Source organism: Pleurodeles waltl, chromosome 1_1 (assembly GCF_031143425.1).
Source record: "Pleurodeles waltl isolate 20211129_DDA chromosome 1_1, aPleWal1.hap1.20221129, whole genome shotgun sequence".
In the NCBI taxonomy this organism is placed as follows: Eukaryota; Metazoa; Chordata; class Amphibia; order Caudata; family Salamandridae; genus Pleurodeles; species Pleurodeles waltl.
Genome location: NC_090436.1, coordinates 774,226,164 through 774,247,540, shown reverse-complemented (window position 1 = coordinate 774,247,540; position 21,377 = coordinate 774,226,164).

Sequence of the window (21,377 nt, the reverse complement as noted above, 5' to 3'; positions counted from 1 at the left end):
ATATTTTATATTTTTCTAAACCTGTATGGTGTATTTTTGTGGTGTTCTCACTGTTATTGCACCATTTATTGAGCAAATACTTTACACATTGCCTTCTAAGTTAAACCTGACTGCTCAGTGCCAAGCTACCAGAGGGTGGGCACAGGATAATTTGGATTGTGTGTGACTTACCCTGACTAGGATTGTGGTCCCTATTTGGACAAGGGTGTATACCTCTGCCAACTAGATACCCCATTTCTAACATAGTCTATAACAGACATTTATCATTTAGTGTCATTGTTAGAATCATTGCATATTACCTGACACCACACTGAGGTCATCAATCAGAGGCAGATGGAGGCGGCATCCAGTTTGTCCACCAGGGAGAGCTCTGGCCACCTCTATCCTGCCGTACTTCTCCTTCACCCACCTCTTCTCATCCTGTCACTTATTCTTCATGTCTGTGACAGTATGGAGGTCCTCCCTCAGTGCAGTGACTGCAGTTGCCAAATGCTGCCATAGGGCTGACTATTGTGTGCTCGGAAATGGCTCTGCTGCAGTAGTGGGGTAGACCATGCAGTGTTTTGTGGTCCCTCCCTCATGGTGGTCTGCCCCTGAGTATAATTCTTCTTCTTCCTTAGAGGTAGCATTGTGGAGACAAGGTGCAGCACAGGCAGGTAAACCAGGGCCTGGATTGTGTGCTGTTTTCATGTGATTTGTAGTGCTGGGATTGTAGGTGGTGTTGACAGTGTGCAGGTGTATGTAATTACACTTAATCCGGCCCAAGAGTTGAATCTCTGCCCCCAGGTGCGGCAACTCGTCCCATAGTATGGAGATTCTGCCCTAAAAGCAGATATAAAGATAATATTCGTAAATGCCCTTTGTGAATAAAAGTTATAAACTTAGACCTTTGGTCTAAGTTTACCTTTCAGAATTGGGCCCTTCATTTATAGCTTTTTAGCTTACTGGAGTCTAACATAATATACATCTAAGATTTTTCAATTCACTAAATGAATGTTAAATAATTCAAAAAGAAGGTATACTATGTCAGATGCTATCTTCACCTCCTCTAGGGAGGGATCCAGTTGACTTGAAAATAAAAACTTTCCATTCAAAGCAAATAGAGAAAATGATCAGCAAAAGTAAAGCAGATGACACCCCTGGGCCAAATGATCTGCCACACCCCCTCTTCAAATCAAATCTGACAAGCTGGTTGGAATGTAGAACTTTTGCTTTGCATTTACCACAATCCCACATTCATTTGAAAAAATGTGCAATTCCAGCAGTGCTGGACGCATTAAATATACGTCCCACAAGTTCACCAAAGTGACTCGGAAAGTTAGTATTCAAAAGGGACTGTATTTCCGCTGATGACCTTGCCACCTGAAGTGCGTAGGTATCGCTAGCAGATGTAAGGGCCACATGCTTTTGAAACAATAAAGCCTTTAGTCGACTCAACTTGTCGAAATTTACCTTGGAAGTAGCAATATGAGGCCAGATGTCTGCTACCTCCCTAATTTGAGTGGGGGGAAACAACACATTCCCGCAGCACGTAACGGCCTTGGTGACAACGACTACGTAAAATATTACGGCACGCATGCGACAGCAGCGTTCGCTGTTAAGAACAATGTAACTGCCGTTAGAAAGCACCTGGAAAGTGTTTTTAATAACCGGGACTGGAACTCCCTTCAGATAACAAGCTAAGTTAGCAATCGAAGCGTTACATGCCCCGTGCAAGGACAGCTGTTTACAAACCATGGAATGGCTGACAGAAGTTTCGCATTCACTACCGCTAAGAAAAACCTCCCTCAAACCATTAATACATCTGTATAGAAAGGGAAGCTCCCACACCTCGTGTATGTAACTGTCTTCCAACCGTTCGTATCTACCCACCGGAATGTGCTTCAAACAAGTAGTAAATTGCAGAGTGGAGATAGGCAAATTAATAACCCCATGAATCAACCACTCAGCTGACGGAATCTCAGCAACCGTAAAAGGCAGTTTCTCCAATTTCTCAATATTTATCATGACATAAGTCGCTTCCTTTTTAGCCATCAGCTGTTGTTGACGAGTCAAATTAAAGGAAACAAAGATCTCCCTGGCACGAATGTGCTGCCACGGAACGCGACCTGCCTACAAGGTCTATAGAGTCCAACCCAGCTGCATGTTGGACCCCGTCGGACTCTGCCCATGATATAAAGAAGACATATCCGATTTAATAATGTCTATAGCAGAGGAAACAATGCTGTCAATTGTGTATACATGGTCTGAAAGGGTATGCATCCCATTATCCACAACAGAAAAAGCCTGTATCAGGTTTTCCTGATCAATTTGTCTCAACCGGGCCGCTGCCTCTTGTTGTGAAAGCTTCCAAATCTCATTATATACTTCATATAAAAAACGTTTCTTCCGAGGCACCTTAGGTCCTGACAAAAAATCTTGTAAGTCAGTATCATTAGACAGTAACATGAGATGTGATTTAACTGCATCTAGCGTGGATGATTTTAACCATTGCTGACAAAGCTTTCCTACGCTATATGTAGTAATGATATCAGCATGTTCTGGTGATATGTAGCGAGGGTCCGTCCTACTAGTCCTGAACCCCCCTGAAGAGGTGACAAAACATTGATGACACTTATTAGTGTCTACGGGCCATAATAACCACCCGCCCGGATGTATCAATGAAGTGTTAAGCGTACCATTCTGGACCCAGTGTGTAAACTCTCTAAACGTGGCATTAACATATCGCTGCCAATTATTCAATTTGGAAGGGACAGGTATACCAGGCAAATTCAACTCTCTAATCGTTGCTAAACCCAAACAGCTAGTCTGCTCTATTGTGTCATTGAGAAAAATCATCTGCACAGGGATAATACATGCCCTAAATAATGTGTCCCTGCCTTGCATTTGCCAATTTTTCATTCCCCAGACACTTTTTAAGTCAACAGTCTTAAACCAATATTCATACACCTCAACCGAAAGTTTAGATACAAATAAATTTGAATACAGTAATTTAGTATCGGTCAATAACATTTGCTTATTAGCATACGGAGTAACTTTAAAATAATAAGACTTAGCATTTTGTTGATTATGCCCAGAAAAATATGCAAATTTATCATAATACGTTTTAGAACTCCCCTGTGGAGGAGTTGGGCAATGTTCCCATTGCACATAATCAAATATGGACTTAGGGCTACTTGCTTTATGAATAAAGTGGTGTCCCTAATAGTTGTAGCAAAACATGTCACCATGATTATCTCTAAATAGGTAAGCATCTTCATCGTCATAGACAGTATAATATTGCAATTCTGTCAGCATAGAATCTACTGTCTTCACATCCCAATCATAAGAAACAATGCCTGGTATAACGATATCATTCATCGATAATTTGAGAACATACGGTATTTGAATCAATTCAGTAGGACTATATATATCAAACATTACTTTATCCCACACAATCCCATCCGGAATCGGTATTGCAGAAATGTTTACATTGGACAAGTCTCTTCGAACCATATGAGACGAAAAATGTGGTTTTAACACTGTCTCCACGTGCTCAATGTCAGATCGTTCAGGAAGAAAATGACCATGTATTACTAGAAAAAAGTAACCACAAATCCCAACCACAAAAAAAGAGTCATCATGGCCATAAAAAGCCACAAATAGTTCCAAGGAAAAACAAAATATGTACGTTTAAGCCAACACAGCAGCTTACGTGGACCTTGGATTGAAGATAGTGAGGACGAGGAGTTTGACACGGCATCATCAGTGTTGTTGAAGCAGCCAGAGGCAGTTCTTGCAAAAGGTGCAACTGTGAACAAAGAAGCAGATGGAGGCTCTCGCCTTGGCACACTGTAAACCACATGTTCAGTAACATCATTAGAACGTATAGCAACTTGATCAAAAGATTCCAAATTAATCGTCGTCTGTGGAACAATCGCAAGATCAGCTTCCACCCTCCCCAATCTCGGAGAGGAAACAGCATCGGTGCAGATCACCTGCAGCGGGACTTCTTCCCCAGTAGTGAGAGGGATTCCGGAACTACTGGGTGTCCCTCTTGGTCTGCTGTGCAGAATCGGCCACATGTTGTAACTTGACATTATCAATGGAAACAAAGCGATTTCCTTTGGCCCCTTGCAGCGGCGGTAAAATCACAGTTCTCGTGCCGCTAACCCCTAACACAGGGACTGGTGCTCGATAAGAAGGACCAAATTCTTTCTTCACTGCGACCTTTTCACGCACTAGATCCCCAATCCTGGGTATCCAACCAGTAGGCGTTACAGGCTCATCCTTAGTTCCTAAGGAGGCAACACTTGCAGAAGAGTTATCTTCACGGAATTGTTGTAAATCCTGCAAAACAGTGACACGATCATTTATGTCAAAGGGCGTATCTGCAGCCTCCACACCCGGACCATCTAGATCAGGAACATACATTTGTGTTCCAAACAGGCACTCATATGAAGTACAACCCCCCAGAGACCATCTAGGCAAGTTATTAAGTGCTCTCTGTACTCCATACAGGTGGGCTAGCCAACTACGACCCGTACTTATAACTCTGGCCGTTAAGGATTGCTTTAAATCACGATTTAAACGCTCCACGACAGAATTTCCCTCGGGATGAAATGGAGACGAGAATTGGAGTTGGACCCCCAACGAAGCCATGGTGTCCCTGAATGCCTTAGAGGCAAAAGCAGGGCCCTGGTCCGAATGAAAAGCCGCAACTGCAAATGTATCGACAAAGATGCGCAAATCTTTAATAACAGTCCGAGCGTCAGCCGAGCGCTGCGGCCAGACCCACACAAATCGGGAGCACGAATCTACAGCAACCAAAATATATTTGCATGCACTATCTGGCATCAGCGGACCACAATGATCCAAGTACACACACTGTAAAGGCTTATTTGAAATCAGAAGGGGCATCTGCTGCGGGCGTCTAGCCGTCGAAGCTTTAATTTGTTGACAAACGTCACAACAAAGGACATACTGCTTTGTCTCCTTATAGAGACCAGGCCACAAGTAACGAGCCTGTAAAAGCGAAATCGTGGCAGCCACACCAGCATGTACAGATGCCGCCCCCTCATGTGCTGCAGAAATTAATCGAGGTCTCTCAATTTTATTGGGCATATCACGTACACCAATGCCTGGAATGTTAACAACAGCATTTAGCGCACCACCCAAGCAGTAACTATATTTAGAAGGAAATCCTTTAGGAAAAGGCGTGCCATCAGCCGTAGCCTTTATGGCTGCTGAAATCTCTGTGTCTGGTTTGGAACTCGAACGAGTCACTGCGGCCACAGTGGCGACTGCCACTGCCGACTTCGCTGCTTCATCAGCCAAAGTATTCCCAGCAACGTGTATTCCAACGCGCTGGTGTCCAAGTGTATGTACAACATGGACTTTAGGAAGCATCTCTTTCAGAGCCGCAACCTTACCCCACAGCAATTTGTGTTTAATGGTGTTGCCTTTTGAATCTCTGAACCCATTCAACTTCCAATAGTGTAAATATTCATTGAAAGACTGAACACAGTAGTAGGAGTCACAAACCAGCAATGTTAAAGTCGCTGGATCCGCGTGTTCCAATGCCAACAACAGAGCTTTTAGCTCAGCCAACTGTGCTGTACAATCTCCCAAGGTCTGTGTATAAGTATGTCGGGGGCAGAACACTTCCCCCTCCATAGTGCCGCTCACCACCGCACATGCAGCAGAATACTGTTGTTTAGTCCCAACCGCTAGTTGCGCAGAGCCATCGGTATACATGACCACCTGATATTGGTCAATAGGCAATGTGCCAGCAGGAACTGGGTATTGCATTTCATATTGAAGAAATTCTTGAGTGTGCAGTTTAGGGTCAAATACGTAATCTACATCAGTGGCTGACAAAGACGTAGCCCATTGTATCCTTCGCGGGTGTAAAGCTTTCGAATTAGGAACACTCGCTTTTGTAACAGCCTCTAAGGCTGGAATTGGGGAAACGACAATGATGCGTTGGCCCTGGGCAAGAGGTCTTTCTTTGATCACAGCCATCTGTACTGCAGTGAGTATTTTCTCAGTCTGTGCAAATCGTTGTTCTGCAGCAGAATACAAGTGGGACTTGTATACAATTGGGACTGTCTCACCCTCATTAAAGGTGACATATGTAAACCCAACAGCCCCAAGTATCACCCTGATGCATTTTATTGTCCCGTGTGTGTAAGTATTTAACTGCTAAGAGATCAGTTTGCAAATCTCGTAGTATATGTGTATGCTCAATTGTCCAAAATCTACTCGAAAAATTAGGTCGAATAAACTCGTATAAAGGTTTTATACGCGTAGCATAATCAGGAATGTAAGTTCTGCCAAAATTCAGAAACCCCAACAATGACTGGAGCTTCCGAACCGTATTAGGAGGCTGCAATTGAGCACATTTCTCCTAAAAATGTGGCGCTAAGTTCTTGCCCTCATTCGACAACTCATATCCCAGGAAAATGACGCTGAGGAAGGCAATCTTTGATTTCTTAAAATTAAACTTATAGCCAATTTCAGCAAACCCCACAACAATGCGTGTTACACGCCTTAGATATTGCAGAATCTCATCATCTGTCAAATATATATCATCAACATATGATAACGCTTCAGGGTCCAACTCGTGCAGAATTTCGGTTACACAAGCCGAAAATAGTCCTGGGCTATTCTTATACCCCTGAGGCAAACGACAAAACTTTTTTTTCTGAGAGCCAAACGCACTGAAACTGGTATAGTCCCGACTTTCGGGTGCTATATTTTGGCAGAAAAATCCTTTCCAGATATCTAATGTTGTTTTGTATTTTTTACGCACAATATTATTCATAAGCGCTGCGCTATGTGAATTCTGTATTGCATATGTGCGTGTATGTCCATTTAAGTGTCTGTAATCCACCACTATCCTATATGAATGGTCCGGTTTAGCAACTGGAAATAAGGGATTATTCATCGGCGAGACACAGGGTTCAATTACACCCTGATACTCCAATTGTGTAAGAATTTTCCTAACCGATGCCCTTGCCTCAAATTTGATAGGATACTGCGGCTGCGGCTGAGGTTCGCCCTTTATTGGAATTACATGATAAGGTGATTGTCTATCCCACCCCACGTTATTTCTATATAGGGCGGGGGCCTGTGCTAGAGCCCATGATTTACTATAGGACTCCGCTAGTTCCCTCGGAACAAGTGGTGAGAAGGAAGGTGTAATAACCTCCTCCCCAACCGGACAGTCGCGAACAAAGTCAGGTGGCCAATCTTGTTCGGCCAGCAGAACGTCATATGATTTTACCACATGGTCCCAAAAGATGGCGTGGACAATGCGGTCAATGTTCCCTTCTAATTGCAAAGTAATCTCATATACTCTATCAGGATCAGAGACACGCATGTCTGCCGTTTCGACTTGTATGAAGTCATCAGTTGCTTTCACCTCCAGATGCTCTAGAAGACTCCGGCGAACTATTGTGACCTCTGCCGCGCTGTCTAACAGTCCCAACGCCCATGTCTTGTTCGTCAAGAGAACTCTCTTCTTGAGTGGTATGTCTAACTGAGACTGCTACCACCTTCTTCTTTTTAAATTGTTGCTTTTGTTGGAGTGGTTTCTCTTCCTGTTTAACAGAAACCTCTGTTGAGCGTTGTGATTCCTGTCTCGGTTTCACGTACTCAGTTCTCCGCTCTGACCGCCCACCTCTCTCACTTCTCTTGTCCGAGGAGTCCTGAAAAGAACGAGATTGGCGTGTATCAGTATATTGATATCTATCAGGCGTCTTCAAATTATCCCTATTCCTGAGATTATACCTATTCTGCGGGGTCTCCGGTTGCAGAGACTGTCCCCCATCTTTCTTAGGTGTTTGCTGTTTCTTTTCCCAGCGCTTTTTAGTACCCTCAGGTTGCTGTTGTTTAGCATTTTCTTTATTATTTTTACCCTGTCATTGGGGTTTTTGTGGTCTAGCCCCTAGGCTATCGCGACCAATACTAGAATATGTTTCTGCAATTATTCTCGGGAGTTCCCGCTCTTGATTAATCTGCGGAACGTCCCGAAGACGCATTCGCACTGCTAGTGCTACTGCCTCTCCCTTGAGATTACTCAAAATAATAGAAGAAACTGCGGCAAAATTGCCCATCAACTGCATGCCTACATCTAAGGCAGGGGAAGCCCCATATTCATCTTGAATTTGTTTAAGCACTTCCGGTAAATTAGCTAATGTTGGTGTACCATGTGCTGTAGTGTAGAGCGCAGCAAACACCGTGCCCCAGTGTACAGTGGCCGGATTAATACCCGGAACCACTGCCTGTGGGTGCGCTGGAGCAGCACGCGCTGCATTAGTGTTTAATGCCTGCATGACAAACTGAACCAGTCTTCTGTATGTAGCTGCCAAATCCATATATAAACGACGCACGTCAGCCACTACCAAATTAGCAACCGCAGGATATGGTGTGTAAGTAGCCAATAAAGGCCAGGTAGGACCATCATTACTTAAGGGACCTAACCTAACCGGTGCTACTGTGTGTGGGAGGGCACCATCAAGCCAATTATGGTGTTCTTGATAAGATAAAGGTATCTCTAAGTATGCATAAGCCCTGTACTGTCCAGGGACATTTGCAACAGTGTATTCGTGAAAAGTGTTTGAACCCCCATCAACTGCTGGAAATACGACCCAAGAATAAAAAAGTTCTGTTCTATAGGCTGCATGGGCGTCCACCACGAAAGTGACCGGACCCCCCTGGGTTGTCAGTCCATGTGCTATCAGATGTCCTGTGAGCGGTTGTCGCATATTAAGCGCTATATTCACAATATTAGCATTCGCCATCTGTAAAAACAGCACTAGGTCAGAGAAGGCACACCAATATCGGGGTCTTCCTTTCAAAGTTCAAGCTTGAACAACCAACCACTAAGTAATAGGATGTACCTATCCCGTGGCGGCGGAAATCCTCAGCCCCACGGACGTCTCCGCTTACGGAACCGAGGAGTCAATATATATATAAGACCGAGAGAGTCAGCCTGACCCAAAAATTAGAGCCAGACCAATCGTTGGCGGCACCATGTCGCGTGGGCTCTCATTATCCTAAATGAGACTACTGGATTTCTAGGCAGCAGGATCGATCACGGTGTGGGGGACTGAGTCTGACCCACGTGTAAGGAACTCTGTCACCCTAACTCCGGTTTTTGCTCCGGCTAACTAGCGGTGCCTCATTTCTCCCAAAGGGAAGAGATGATTGGGCAGCCGAGCGCATGACATCTTTGGAACTTCTCAGGGAAGTCGTGGTCACTCAGATCCAAACCAACTCTCTCATTTACAGTATGATCTCATATACAAATGACAAAGGCAGTATAAGTTTTATATAATGTTTTAATAAAACGACTGCATTTTAGATAATAAGGCATGAGCCGCAATAACCAGAACCATACAACACAGTAGGATTGAAATAGTCACCAGGAGAGTAAAACATAAGAACAACGCTATCATGGTGTCTAATAGTTTCTACTCTCCCTCTGCTAGTTCTATTTCGAGCACAGCATGTTAAGCTTCTAACTTGCCTTTCTGAATCACTGGGGAGACATCAGCCCTCATACCTGAGCAAAGGCCTGTGATCTTGGTTCAGCATCTGCAACAAGGCAGTCAGCGTCTAGTTGTGGTTCCCTGGTCGGAATCTCCCTCTTGCGTGTATTGGGACAAGGATGTGTTTTTATAACTAACATGTCAGCGTGATCACAAAATGTCCCTACGCAGGAATGCCAAAGACTAAACTCCTACCACGTCTATCGGCAATGTACCAGACTGTTTCCTTGACTGAAGCACAGAGTGAACAAGAATGTGTTATGGAGAACTCCAGTGCTGAAGTAGGCTAAACAGTGTGATATGAATATAAAACAAGACCGTAGAACTGGCTATTTGAAAAATAACTGTACGAAGCTGAATAAAAAGCATTTAGAGCAAAGTGCACAGAGGCTCTAAGCTGCGAGCAATGAATAAAATACATCCAGGGCAAAGTGCACAAAGGCCTAAAGCCTGAAGCTAATGCGCAAAGGATACGTAAAAACTAACCACACTACAACAGCATTTGCCTTGATGATAAATGCAGCTCTGAAATCCAAAAGCTCCCTGATTGCCTGTTTTATGGATACGAAGGCTACTTCTGACCTTGTTTACAGGACAAAATGATGCAGCCTGGGGAATTCCGGGAAATCTATTAAAGGTAATCCAACAACTTCATGCTTAAACCTAAATTTGGATAATAATAGGTGATGGAATGAGGGTTTTACGCAAGGTCCACACCACATCAGGTCTCAAACAAGACTGTTTGCTTCCACCAGTCTTTGTCAATATCTTTATGGTGCATCTTACGTCTGATCTGGACTCGACAAATGAACATGTGCCCAAACTAGCAGATTATATGCAGATGATATTAGTCACCTTAACAGAACTATGGTCGGCCTTCAAAGACTGCTGCAAAAAATAAGCGATTACACCTCAGTAAATAAGCTTGAAATCAATGTTAAAAAAACAAAAGTGCTAACTTTCAGTAGAAGACCCAAGAGCGCCAGACCCTGGTGCATCAATAACCACACACTAATTCAGGAGAAAGGTAATAAACAGGGCTAGGAATTATATGATTGTGTGGCTGCGGGGATTCTTGCATAATTATAGACTTTGCTGCTTTTTCCACTCAGTCCATCATCTGTCCTATAATCTGCAGAATTTAACAACAACAAAAAATATGTAGCTCAAAGGGCTCAAAAGTTACTAAAAATACAGTGACAGGGGTTGCCTTGCAGTGAACACCACTCTGCAAAGCGGGACAGGTTACCGTTCTGTTGCTAATGCTATATTTGGGTGTTAAACTGGTGGTAATGAGGTGCAACTAATGCCCAGAAAGTGTTACCAAGTTTAAATATAATTAAATAATGAAATAATATTATTGCAAAATGTGCCACATTATGCAGCATAATTTGCCTTTTCTTACCCCATTATTTACTCATTCCTGCCGCATAATTTGGCCCTCTCCTGCCGCACAATTCCAGTAGTCCTAGTTACAAGCATCTAGGAGTCATAATAGACACAAAAGATACTTTTCTTGGACACAGGCTCAAATTAAATCAGAAGCTGGGGCCCCCTTATCAGTCTTTGTGCCACTTCAAAAAAAAACTAAGGTTATTCTCTTAAACTCTTTTTGTCGGTCATCAACGAAAAACTTCTTCTCACTATGGCACACGGTTCTGTGGAGTGAATAAGAGTTATTAAAAGCGCATAATCTTAATATAAACAGGGAGCTCTTTCGTCTACCGCGTAACGCATCCCCAGCCTAAATAAGGTTAAAATTTGGGAAACAAAGACATGCAAGACAATGTGCCTTTCTCAAATTTTGTTACACACTACGAGCTGCCAAGAATGGCCACTAAATCAAATGCTCTGGACTGAACTATCCCTCAATATAGACAGACATCTGCCCCTTAGGAGACTGCCTATAGACCAGCATAAGGACCTTGCAAACAAAATAAGAAGGGTTTTCTAGATAAAGATGACTATTTGAGATGTGATCAGAAATATGGAGGACACTAGGCATATTTTTCACTTCTTCCTTATAAAGAAAAAATAATAAAAGATGCCGTGTGTATTTTCTTCTGCTCTACCTGAACACGACCAAATAAAAAAATTTAAAAAAATAAAAACTTTAGAACTATGGTACGCACGGTGGCCCCTTGTAATCTGATTATAGCAAAGATTTATGGACACTGTGTATCTGGGAAACTCCAAGACCCTGATAAAAAATAAAGAAGTGGAAAAGTGTCTCAGTTTAGAAAGTGGGACAAGCTTTAGGTTAAAGTGTATTTTTTCTATACACTCTTCTTACAACCCACTTGCTAAAATACAATCCATGCTCATCCCTTGCTTTGTTTTCTTCTGCTTGATTACTTAAGGATGCAAGTAAGACTGGTCTGCCAAAACTAACAATACTTAACATCTGGACAAGGTAAAGCACAGTAGATATCGTATGACCGGCTTTGCGTTTTGATGCTGGGACACTGATAGTAGACGAAGTGAGGTCGGAACAAGGTTCTGGGCAAAAAATAACTGCTAGAACTGAAATCCTGAGGGTTCTCATACAGTGCTTGCATTAGAGTTGAGAGAACATTGTGTTCTTCGGCAACAAAGTGCCCACGAAGGATGAAGAAAATCCCCAGCATTGGTGCGTGCTTTCGGTAGCATGTAATTGCCTTCTGTGTGCAGCTTTACAGATTTTACATGCACATTCACTACTACCACTTTACACTACCATGCGTATGTCCTCCTACTCCATCATCAGCACCCACCTAGAGGCACAGAGGTGTCAATCTCATGCAAATGCCTATTAATTACAGTGGATCCCTGTCCCTTCCTGATGCAGAGAAACCTGAAAGGAGTCTGGTTCTGAGTTTCTCCGATTACCAAACAAATGCAGTCAATTCTCATTCCATATGGGAGCACCAGGGAAATCAGCACCATGAAAGCACAGGCAAACGTGAAGACCAGCAGAACTCAGCAATATACCAAGCACTTGTAGGATGCCATGCACTTCAGCAAAACACACATTCTCAGACTGCAAACAGGAAGGAGGAGAGTGGAATAACAGAACTGGCTCCTAGCAGCACAGCAGATGCCAGCGACGAGTGTAAGTTATTTAGTATAACTTACTTTGGGTTAATCAATTAATCTCTCATTCAGAGCCATAAATCATAACAACTAATAGAAATCAAACTGCACCCCAAGTCATGCAAGAAGGAATACTAAAGAAACTAAAATAACCCCACCTTTAACCCATCACCCAATACCCTCAAAACACTATAAAAATGAATGTTAAACCTGAAAGCTATCCACATGGTCAGAATGACGAATATCATCTTGGTGGCGAAATATGCAATAGAAAAAAGAATGTAATATCTGAACAGGAACTACTCATTCCAGGCATAATGACCCCCTGATTCATTGGCAGCTTCACCATAATGTTCAATGAACTGCTTCCTTCAGGGTACAACATCACCCTGGAAATTGGAAATGCAAAATGAGGTGCGGTTGCATTGATTCACTCAAACAAGCAGGTACCACAATCAAGACCACCAGGCAGATCATTTGACTATCTGGATAGAAGGTGCAAAACAAATCCAAACTCATTGTTCATCGATGCAGTTGTGCAGGCCATTGCATTAATTGATATCATGTGTTTTAAGGCTTTGAACTGTACATGCATGCCCCAGCTACAATGTCAGATGCATTTTGGATTTGCTTGCCAGTCACAAAATCAAATTGAGAAGCCTGATAACTAGTCAAATTGCCTTGCCTGATCACTTGGTGATCACATTAATGCTTCCCAAAGACAAGCAAAAACAATATCTAACATCATTTACCAGGGGCATATGAAAAGCATATCCTGCACAATATGACAAAATATCCATTATTATTCTCACACAATGCAATAAGTCTCAACCGGGACGTCCTGAGAATACCATCAATTATGATACTCTTACTACAACTAGAATGGGCTATAAGCAAAACATCACTGACAGAAGATCCATTGCAAAACTGACATAAATCTGTTAGTTTTATGTGAGCAACAATTACATTGAATTCATAAGTGGTAAGAAACTCACCAATGAAATGTCGTCCAAATCTAATCCAGAAATTCTCTGATCACAATTTAGCAACTTTACAGATACCTCCAAAAGACCTTTGAATCCAGATTCGAAACCAATATAATCAGCAGTGCAATGCTGTCACCATAGACATCAAACACACCACTGCCCCGCAGACTATTTGCCTTGTATGTGGCTGGTAAACTTCAAACAAACCGGAAAGGTTGCAGGTAAAGCAAACTCATCAACCTCCTTGTCCTTCCTTGTTGCAACAACAAGCCTCAAGGAAATCATTAAAACTATTGCCCCCGACATGACCAAAGTATTTTATGCATCACTCAGTTACAGCTCCAAAACTGAATTCTTCAAACATGCCTTAATGACTTTGCTCCTGAAAATAAAAACAAAAGCAATCCAAATGGGCTACTCTATTACATGACAATTAGGGGCCCAAGCAAAATCCTGGAATGTGAAGCTTCATGAAAACCAAGAAAAATATGTGATTTTAAAAAAAAACAAATGCACTTCCTTTAGGTGGTAAAAATGATTTTTTTTAAAGCTTCTATTTATAATGTAACTGAGAGTCCTTCACCAAGTGACAAAATGTGAAATCTTGGCATCATATTTGATTCTGGCATATCTTTTGCCCACAAATCAATTAAGTTGGCCACGTACAAAATGAATATACTTCATAAATAACTTTCACTGCTGTATGGAGGGCCCTGAATAGAAGTCATTGGATCACTAATGCTAATCATGTTAGATTACATTAACGTTCTTTTCCCTGCCCCCCCAATAAATAATTTCTAAAACATGTTGTCATCCAGAATGAAGTACTTAAGACATTCTGAGACTGATGAGGTTTGAGCAGATCACCCCTGAGGGGAAGGCACAATATGGTCTATTGTCGAATAACATCAAACTACTCTGAGCAAACACTAATGCGACAAAGGTCCTACATATCTCCAGAATTTAGAACCTCACATTACCTCTTAGATAGAGTTGAGCAACAAACACACCTTGTTGATCAGGCCGTCCACATTCTATTGCAGCAAACACAGGCCCAAATGTATCAACAATCAAGCATCCCTAATTTGGGACACACACACCGTCAAGCAGAAATCACAAACATTGTCCGTACAAGATGGAACTGAAAGCCAAACGATTCAGGTAAGCCTGTGGGTCATAACTCTCCAGCGCCCTCGACCATCTTCCAATGGTGATCTAAAATAGCCAATAAGTAACACATTTATTCACTTCTTGCTCTTGTATAGCTGAAATGAGATATATTACAAGGCTAATTAGCTTCAGTCACGAGATCAAATTACATTATGCATAGATGGTGTTGCAGTTTTCACGCATGGTCTTGTGATTCACTGACAGGACAAAAAATCATTGGATGCTGGCAGTGCTTCTGGCTGCTACTGGAACTAGTAGTGCCATTAATAACTGCGCCAATTAGTTGTAAAAGGCATTGCTGGAAAATGTACAATTGATGCCAAACGACTGGCATTTCCGACCATTATCTACAATTGGGCACCTTAACATGATAAAACTTCCATCCGTCTTTAAGACACTTTCAGCATCGCACAGCTTCTGAAAATGTGCACTGGTGGTTCTATTGTGGGGTGGATGTGGGAGAGTTTACAGTGACTAAGGGCTCATAAAACAACCCGTTTGTTAAGAAAGCTGATCTGCAGATTCTAAACGCCGTTATTGTGTTACCATGATACATTCCTTACTTCAGACCCTGGGGACAGTGACATATCGAAATGTTTTTAAGGAGGAAAGAAGACTATCATATACTCTGATTTGATGGAGCATATCCAAAGAATTCTAGGTATTAGGACCATCAGGGTACATACCTTTAGGTGACAAACCCATTTATCTGAGGGGTACTTTAGACTCCTCCTGCTTTTTCCCTTGATGGTCGTTAACGAAAATGAAGTGCCTCCAACTGCTGTCTACAGTGCTTAATTTGAGCCTGTGCTTGCAGGTGAGCAACCACTGGCGCTTTTAGAGAACGCCACGTATTTTTCATCATAAGAGCAAGAGCAATGAAAACACAAAAAGGGGATTAAAGAGGAAGAAAAAAATGGATAAACAGTGACAAAGGGAGAATGCAGGGAAGAAAAAGAAGCATGCATAAGCGAGGTAAAGGGGTTAGGAGTATATGATGGTTGTTGAAAGAGGTATAAAGTGGAATAAAGTCTATGCAGGCATGGCATTCTGCAGTTAAAACATTCAGAAGCGCCGACTGCATGCTTCTGAGAAATCTTTGGGCACTGAACCTTATTTTACAAACTAAGCCCTGCCTGTCTACAAATGTTTTTCACTATTACTTGTGAAATGCCTATGGTCTACGTTGTCCATGCTCCATCTTTTCCTTTGTATATACTTCTAGCAAAAGATGGATGGTTACTGTTTCAGCAAAAGATGGATAGTTACTATTGTTAAAACTTAATTATACTTTGCTGCCTGCACTGCTAGTGCTGTTCTCGACGATCTTCAACCTTCATGTCCTCTCAAATCATTCTCTTTCTGTTCCAATCACTTCACAATGCCCAAACAGGGAGGTGGGAGGTCCGGTCTTTTCTTTCAACTACTAATTACTATGACAACTTGAAACTAAAATGACCAGGAGCTTAGACTGACAAATCAACCACCTAGGGTCTTTTTTCTTTTTTATTGGAGTGAGTAGAACAACACATACATCTCAATAAAAATACGCGCAGAGCATGCAATTAGATTCCGTAGTATTACTACGCAAAATAAAGAGCATCTGTGACAGTAAAGTGTAGCAGTAAAGCAATCCTTGTTCACAGGGCATCGGATTCTAGTCTATTTAACCAATTTATGCAGTTAAGTGAACTATTTCATTTTGAATAATCTGTATCACAAATGAAAGTTTCGCCTTTTCTGCTTTGCATATTTCACGGAGAGCATCATTCTATTCATCTTAGTATTTTATTTGGTACAGAAAGCTATGCTCAGGTTGGCGCTAAAATAGAGCCCTTCAACGAACTCTACACCGAGTAAGCCCCCTTCCCCATCTCTAGTTCACGTGTTGCTTTCACTTAATTCAGATGGGCTTGCATGCTAATTTACACATCCAAAAGGAATAATGCTACTATTAGTTAAGTATTTGCCACATTCTGGCTTGGCGTTGGAAGTACTATACCAATACATTACCCATTACTATGTAGAAACACAGACATGTGTCAAGGATCAAAATAACATATGACCGGTGGAATGGTGCATTTATCTTGGAATGCTTTCTGCCTACAATGGAAGTCCCTTACAGTGCAGTTTTAGGTAAGGCTGCAAGCCTGTTTGCACGATACTTGTGGTCAGGAGCCAAAGAATGAATTGTTTTGTCAGGTGCAGAGCACAACTCTGAGCCCCACTGCTCAAAAACAATGCAATGTGGGTTAATAAGTGCAGCAGCGCGATTTAACTTATGATACAATGCATTTTTCAACTTCTGGCACTGTAACAGGTTTTATTAGAGGCAGGCTCCCTTATATTTGCTTTTACCAGTATCTAGCTACAGTGACATTGCTTCCCATCTGTATCCATATGTGGGAGGGTCTTTTGTTATGCTACTGGTTCATGAAGCTTGGTAAAGCAATATAAAGCACCCACTGGTTCTTGCAAGGGTTTCTAGGCTAGAAAGTGTCTATCTTGTTCAAAAGAATGGTAGTCTGGGAGTCGAATAGAAGGGTTATTGTGGAAAATGGTGATTTGCTGGGCTTGCAGTGACATATACATATCATCATGCACCCAACTACACCCTTTCCACCACCCCTCGTCCCTTAACACATGCTGCCTTATTGTCTAGTGCCTTACCTCTTCTATTTTTTCTTTGTTCTATCTGGTAGCATATAATTTATTTTTGACAGCAGCACCTCTCTCCCACTGATTATTATACTTCACTAGCTGTTTCCATTTATTACCTCTAACTCAATTTGAGCACTGACACTTTCATTTTAGAAGAGGCACTTTATAAAATATATAAATATGCTGCATTTGTCATGGAGCCAGGTTACTCATTATCTGTTCTTTATTGGCAATAGTGTAAAAACCATACCTATCATCCACTCTAACTGCACAAAAATGCTGGCTGCACCTTCAGAGATAACACTGGCATAATAATAATCACAAGTAAGATCAAGAGAAGTGCACTGAACAGTCACAATATGGAATAGAAAACAAAATCATAGAAAAGTGTGGGGGGACCATTGTGTCCTATGACATTCTTGGTAACTCACTTCTAAGAGATTTCAAAAGCTGGTTCACTTGGATCTTCAGAGTCAGGACATTTTGCACATCATAGAGTAAAGAGACCATGAACTCAAAGAAACCTACATGTATGTTAAGGACTCTACATGTAAGCCAAAAGATCTGTTATGGTACTTGTCAGAAATGGGGTTATTAATTTGGGATAGGTGTCATCTACCAACTTAATAAACACAATCTGGCTATGCAAAGACACTTTTCTGACATAATCTCTGCTCAACCCTGGAAGCTGCAGATGGGCAGGACTCAACAAGCCCAGATACCTTTACTGCAGGTATTTTCAAATGAAGGGCCAATGTAGTGCATATTGGTAATGTCACTGTTCTCTCAAAGGAGTGATCATAGAAGAAGCCTGATACAACAGTCCATATTTACCTAGAGTTTGTGACCCTTCTCCTCTCTTTTCTCTAAAAATAATGAGACACACTAATATTATGACTCATACAGACCCTTATTGGTTTTGGGTTGTCACAGAATAACTATTTACCCTTTACCCTAATGGGTAACAATGCTTATTGCCAACACATGCAATACATATAGAAGATATTGGATAATCATATGGAAATGCCAAACTTCTGTAGCTAGTTCCTCTTGAGTTGGATTTCTAGATTCAAACATACAATTCATTTTTTTAACATGATATGCTGACTGGATATCATGTTTAAACATTGAAGTCATTGCCATTAAATGGAAAAGGTATGTTTGTCACTGCTATCATTATGAATAAAATGTACATTTGAATTAATTGACCTACATAAGATTTAAATAATAAGTATGATTATTAGTGACCATTTGTGATGTTAAAGATGGCTTTGAATTCCTGTTAATAGAATAATTGGAGACTGTTGTTTTTAATGAATTGTCGACTCCAATGCTTTAACCCCTTCGCTGCCAGGCCTTTTCCCCCTCCTGTGCCAGGCCTTTTTTTGCCTATTTGGGGCAGTTCGCGCTTAGGCACTCATAACTTTTTGTCCACATAAGCTAACCAAGCCAAATTTGCGTCCTTTTTTTCCAACATCCTAGGGATTCTAGAGGTACCCAGACTTTGTGGGTTCCCTTGAAGGAGGCCAAGAAATTGGCCAAAATACAGTGAAAATTTCGTTTTTTTCAAAAAAATTGGAAAAAGTGGCTGCAGAAGTAGGCTTGTGGATTTCCCCCTGAAAATGGCATCAACAAAGGGTTTGTAGTGCTAAACTCAGCAGCTTCCTAGCTTTCAGGAACAGGCAGACTTGAATCAGAAAACCCAATTTTTCAACACAATTTTGGCATTTTACTGGGGCATACCCCATTTTTGCATTTTTTTGTGCTTTCAGCCTCCTTCCAGTCAGTGACAGGAATGGGCATGAAACCAATGCTGGATCCCAGAAACCTAACCATTTCTGAAAAGTAGACAAAATTCTGAATTCAGCAAGGGGTAATTTGTGTAGATCCTACAAGGGTTTCTTACAGAAAATAACAGCTGAAAAAGAAAAATATTGAAATTGAGGTAAAAAAACATCAATTTTTCTCTACGTTTTACTCTGTAATTTTTCCCTGCAATGTCAGATTATGGAAAGCAATATACCGTTACGTCTGCTGGACTCCTCTGGTTGCGGGGATATATAGGGCTTGTAGGTTCATCAAGAACCCGAGGAACCCAGAGCCAATAAATGAGCTGCACCCTGCAGTGCGTTTTCATTCTATACCGGGTATACAGCAATTCATTTGCTGAAATATAAAGAGTAAAAAATTGCTATCAAGAAAACCACCTTTGCATTTCCAAAAAGGGCACAAGATAAGGTGCTGAGCAGCAGTGGTTATTTGCACATCTCTGAATTCTGGGGTGACCATACTAGCATGTGAATTATAGGGAATTTCTCAAATAGATGTCTTTTTTACACACTCTCCTATATTTGGAAGGAAAAAATGTAAAGAAAGACAAGGGGCAATAGCACTTGTTTTGCTAATCTATGTTCCCCCAAGACTCCCGATAAAAATGATACCTCACTTGTGTGGGTAAGCCTAGCGCCCGCGACAGGAAACGCCCCAAAACACAACGTGGACACATCCCATTTTTTTGAAAGAAAACAGAGGTGTTTTTTGCAAAGTGCCTACCTGTAGATTTTGGCCTCTAGCTCAGCCGGCACCCAGGGAAACCTACCAAACCTGTGCATTTCTGAAAACTAGAGACCTACGGGAATCCAAGGAGGGGTGACTTGTGGGGCTCGGACCAGGTTCTGTTACCCAGAATCCTTTGCAAACCTCAAAATGTGGCTAAAAAAACACATGTTCCTCACATTTCTGTGGCAGAAAGTTCTGGAATCTGAGAGGAGCCACAAATTTCCTTCCACCCAGCGTGCCCCCAAGTCTCCCGATAAAAATGATACCTCACTTGCGTGGATAGGCCTAGCGCCCGCGTCAGGAAACACCCCAAAGCGCAACGTGGACACATCCAAAATTTTGGAAGAAAACAGAGGTGTTTTTTGCGAAGTGCCTACCTGTAGATTTTGGCCTCTAGCTCAGCCGGCACCTATGGAAACCTACCAAACCTGTGCATTTCTGAAAACTAGAGACCTAGGGGAATCCAAGATGGGGTGACTTGCGGGGCTTGGACCAGGTTCTGTTACCCAGAATCCTTTGCAAACCTCAAAATTTGGCTAAAAAAACACATGTTCCTCACATTTCTGTGGCAGAAAGTTCTGGAATCTGAGAGGAGCCACAAATTTCCTTCCACCCAGCGTTCCCCCAAGTCTCCCGATAAAAATTATACCTCACTTGCGTGGGTAGGCCTAGCGCCCGCGACAGGAAACACCTCAAAGCGCAACGTGGACACATCCAAAATTTTGGAAGAAAACAGAGGTGTTTTTTGCGAAGTGCCTACCTGTAGATTTTGGCCTCTAGCTCAGCCGGCACCCAGGGAAACCTACCAAACCTGTGCATTTCTGAAAACTAGAGACCTAGGGGAATCCAAGATGGGGTGACTTGCGGGGCTCGGACCAGGTTCTGTTACCCAGAATCCTTTGCAAACCTCAAAATTTGGCTAAAAAAACACATGTTCCTCACATTTCTGTGGCAGAAAGTTCTGGAATCTGAGAGGAGCCACAAATTTCCTTCCACCCAGCGTTCCCCCAAGTCTCCCGATAAAAATGATACCTCACTTGCATGGGTAGGCCTAGCGCCCGCGACAGGAAACACCCCAAAGCGCAACGTGGACACATCCAAAATTTTGGAGGAAAACAGAGGTGTTTTTTGCGAAGTGCCTACCTGTAGATTTTGGCCTCTAGCTCAGCCGGCACCCAGGGAAACCTACCGAACCTGTGCATTTCTGAAAACTAAAGACCTAGGGGAATCCAAGATGGGGTGACTTGCGGGGCTCGGACCAGGTTCTGTTACCCAGAATCCTTTGCAAACCTCAAAATTTGGCTAAAAAAACACATGTTCCTCACAATTCTGTGCAGAAAGTTCTGGAATCTGAGAGGAGCCACAAATTTCCTTCCACCCAGCGTTCCCCCAA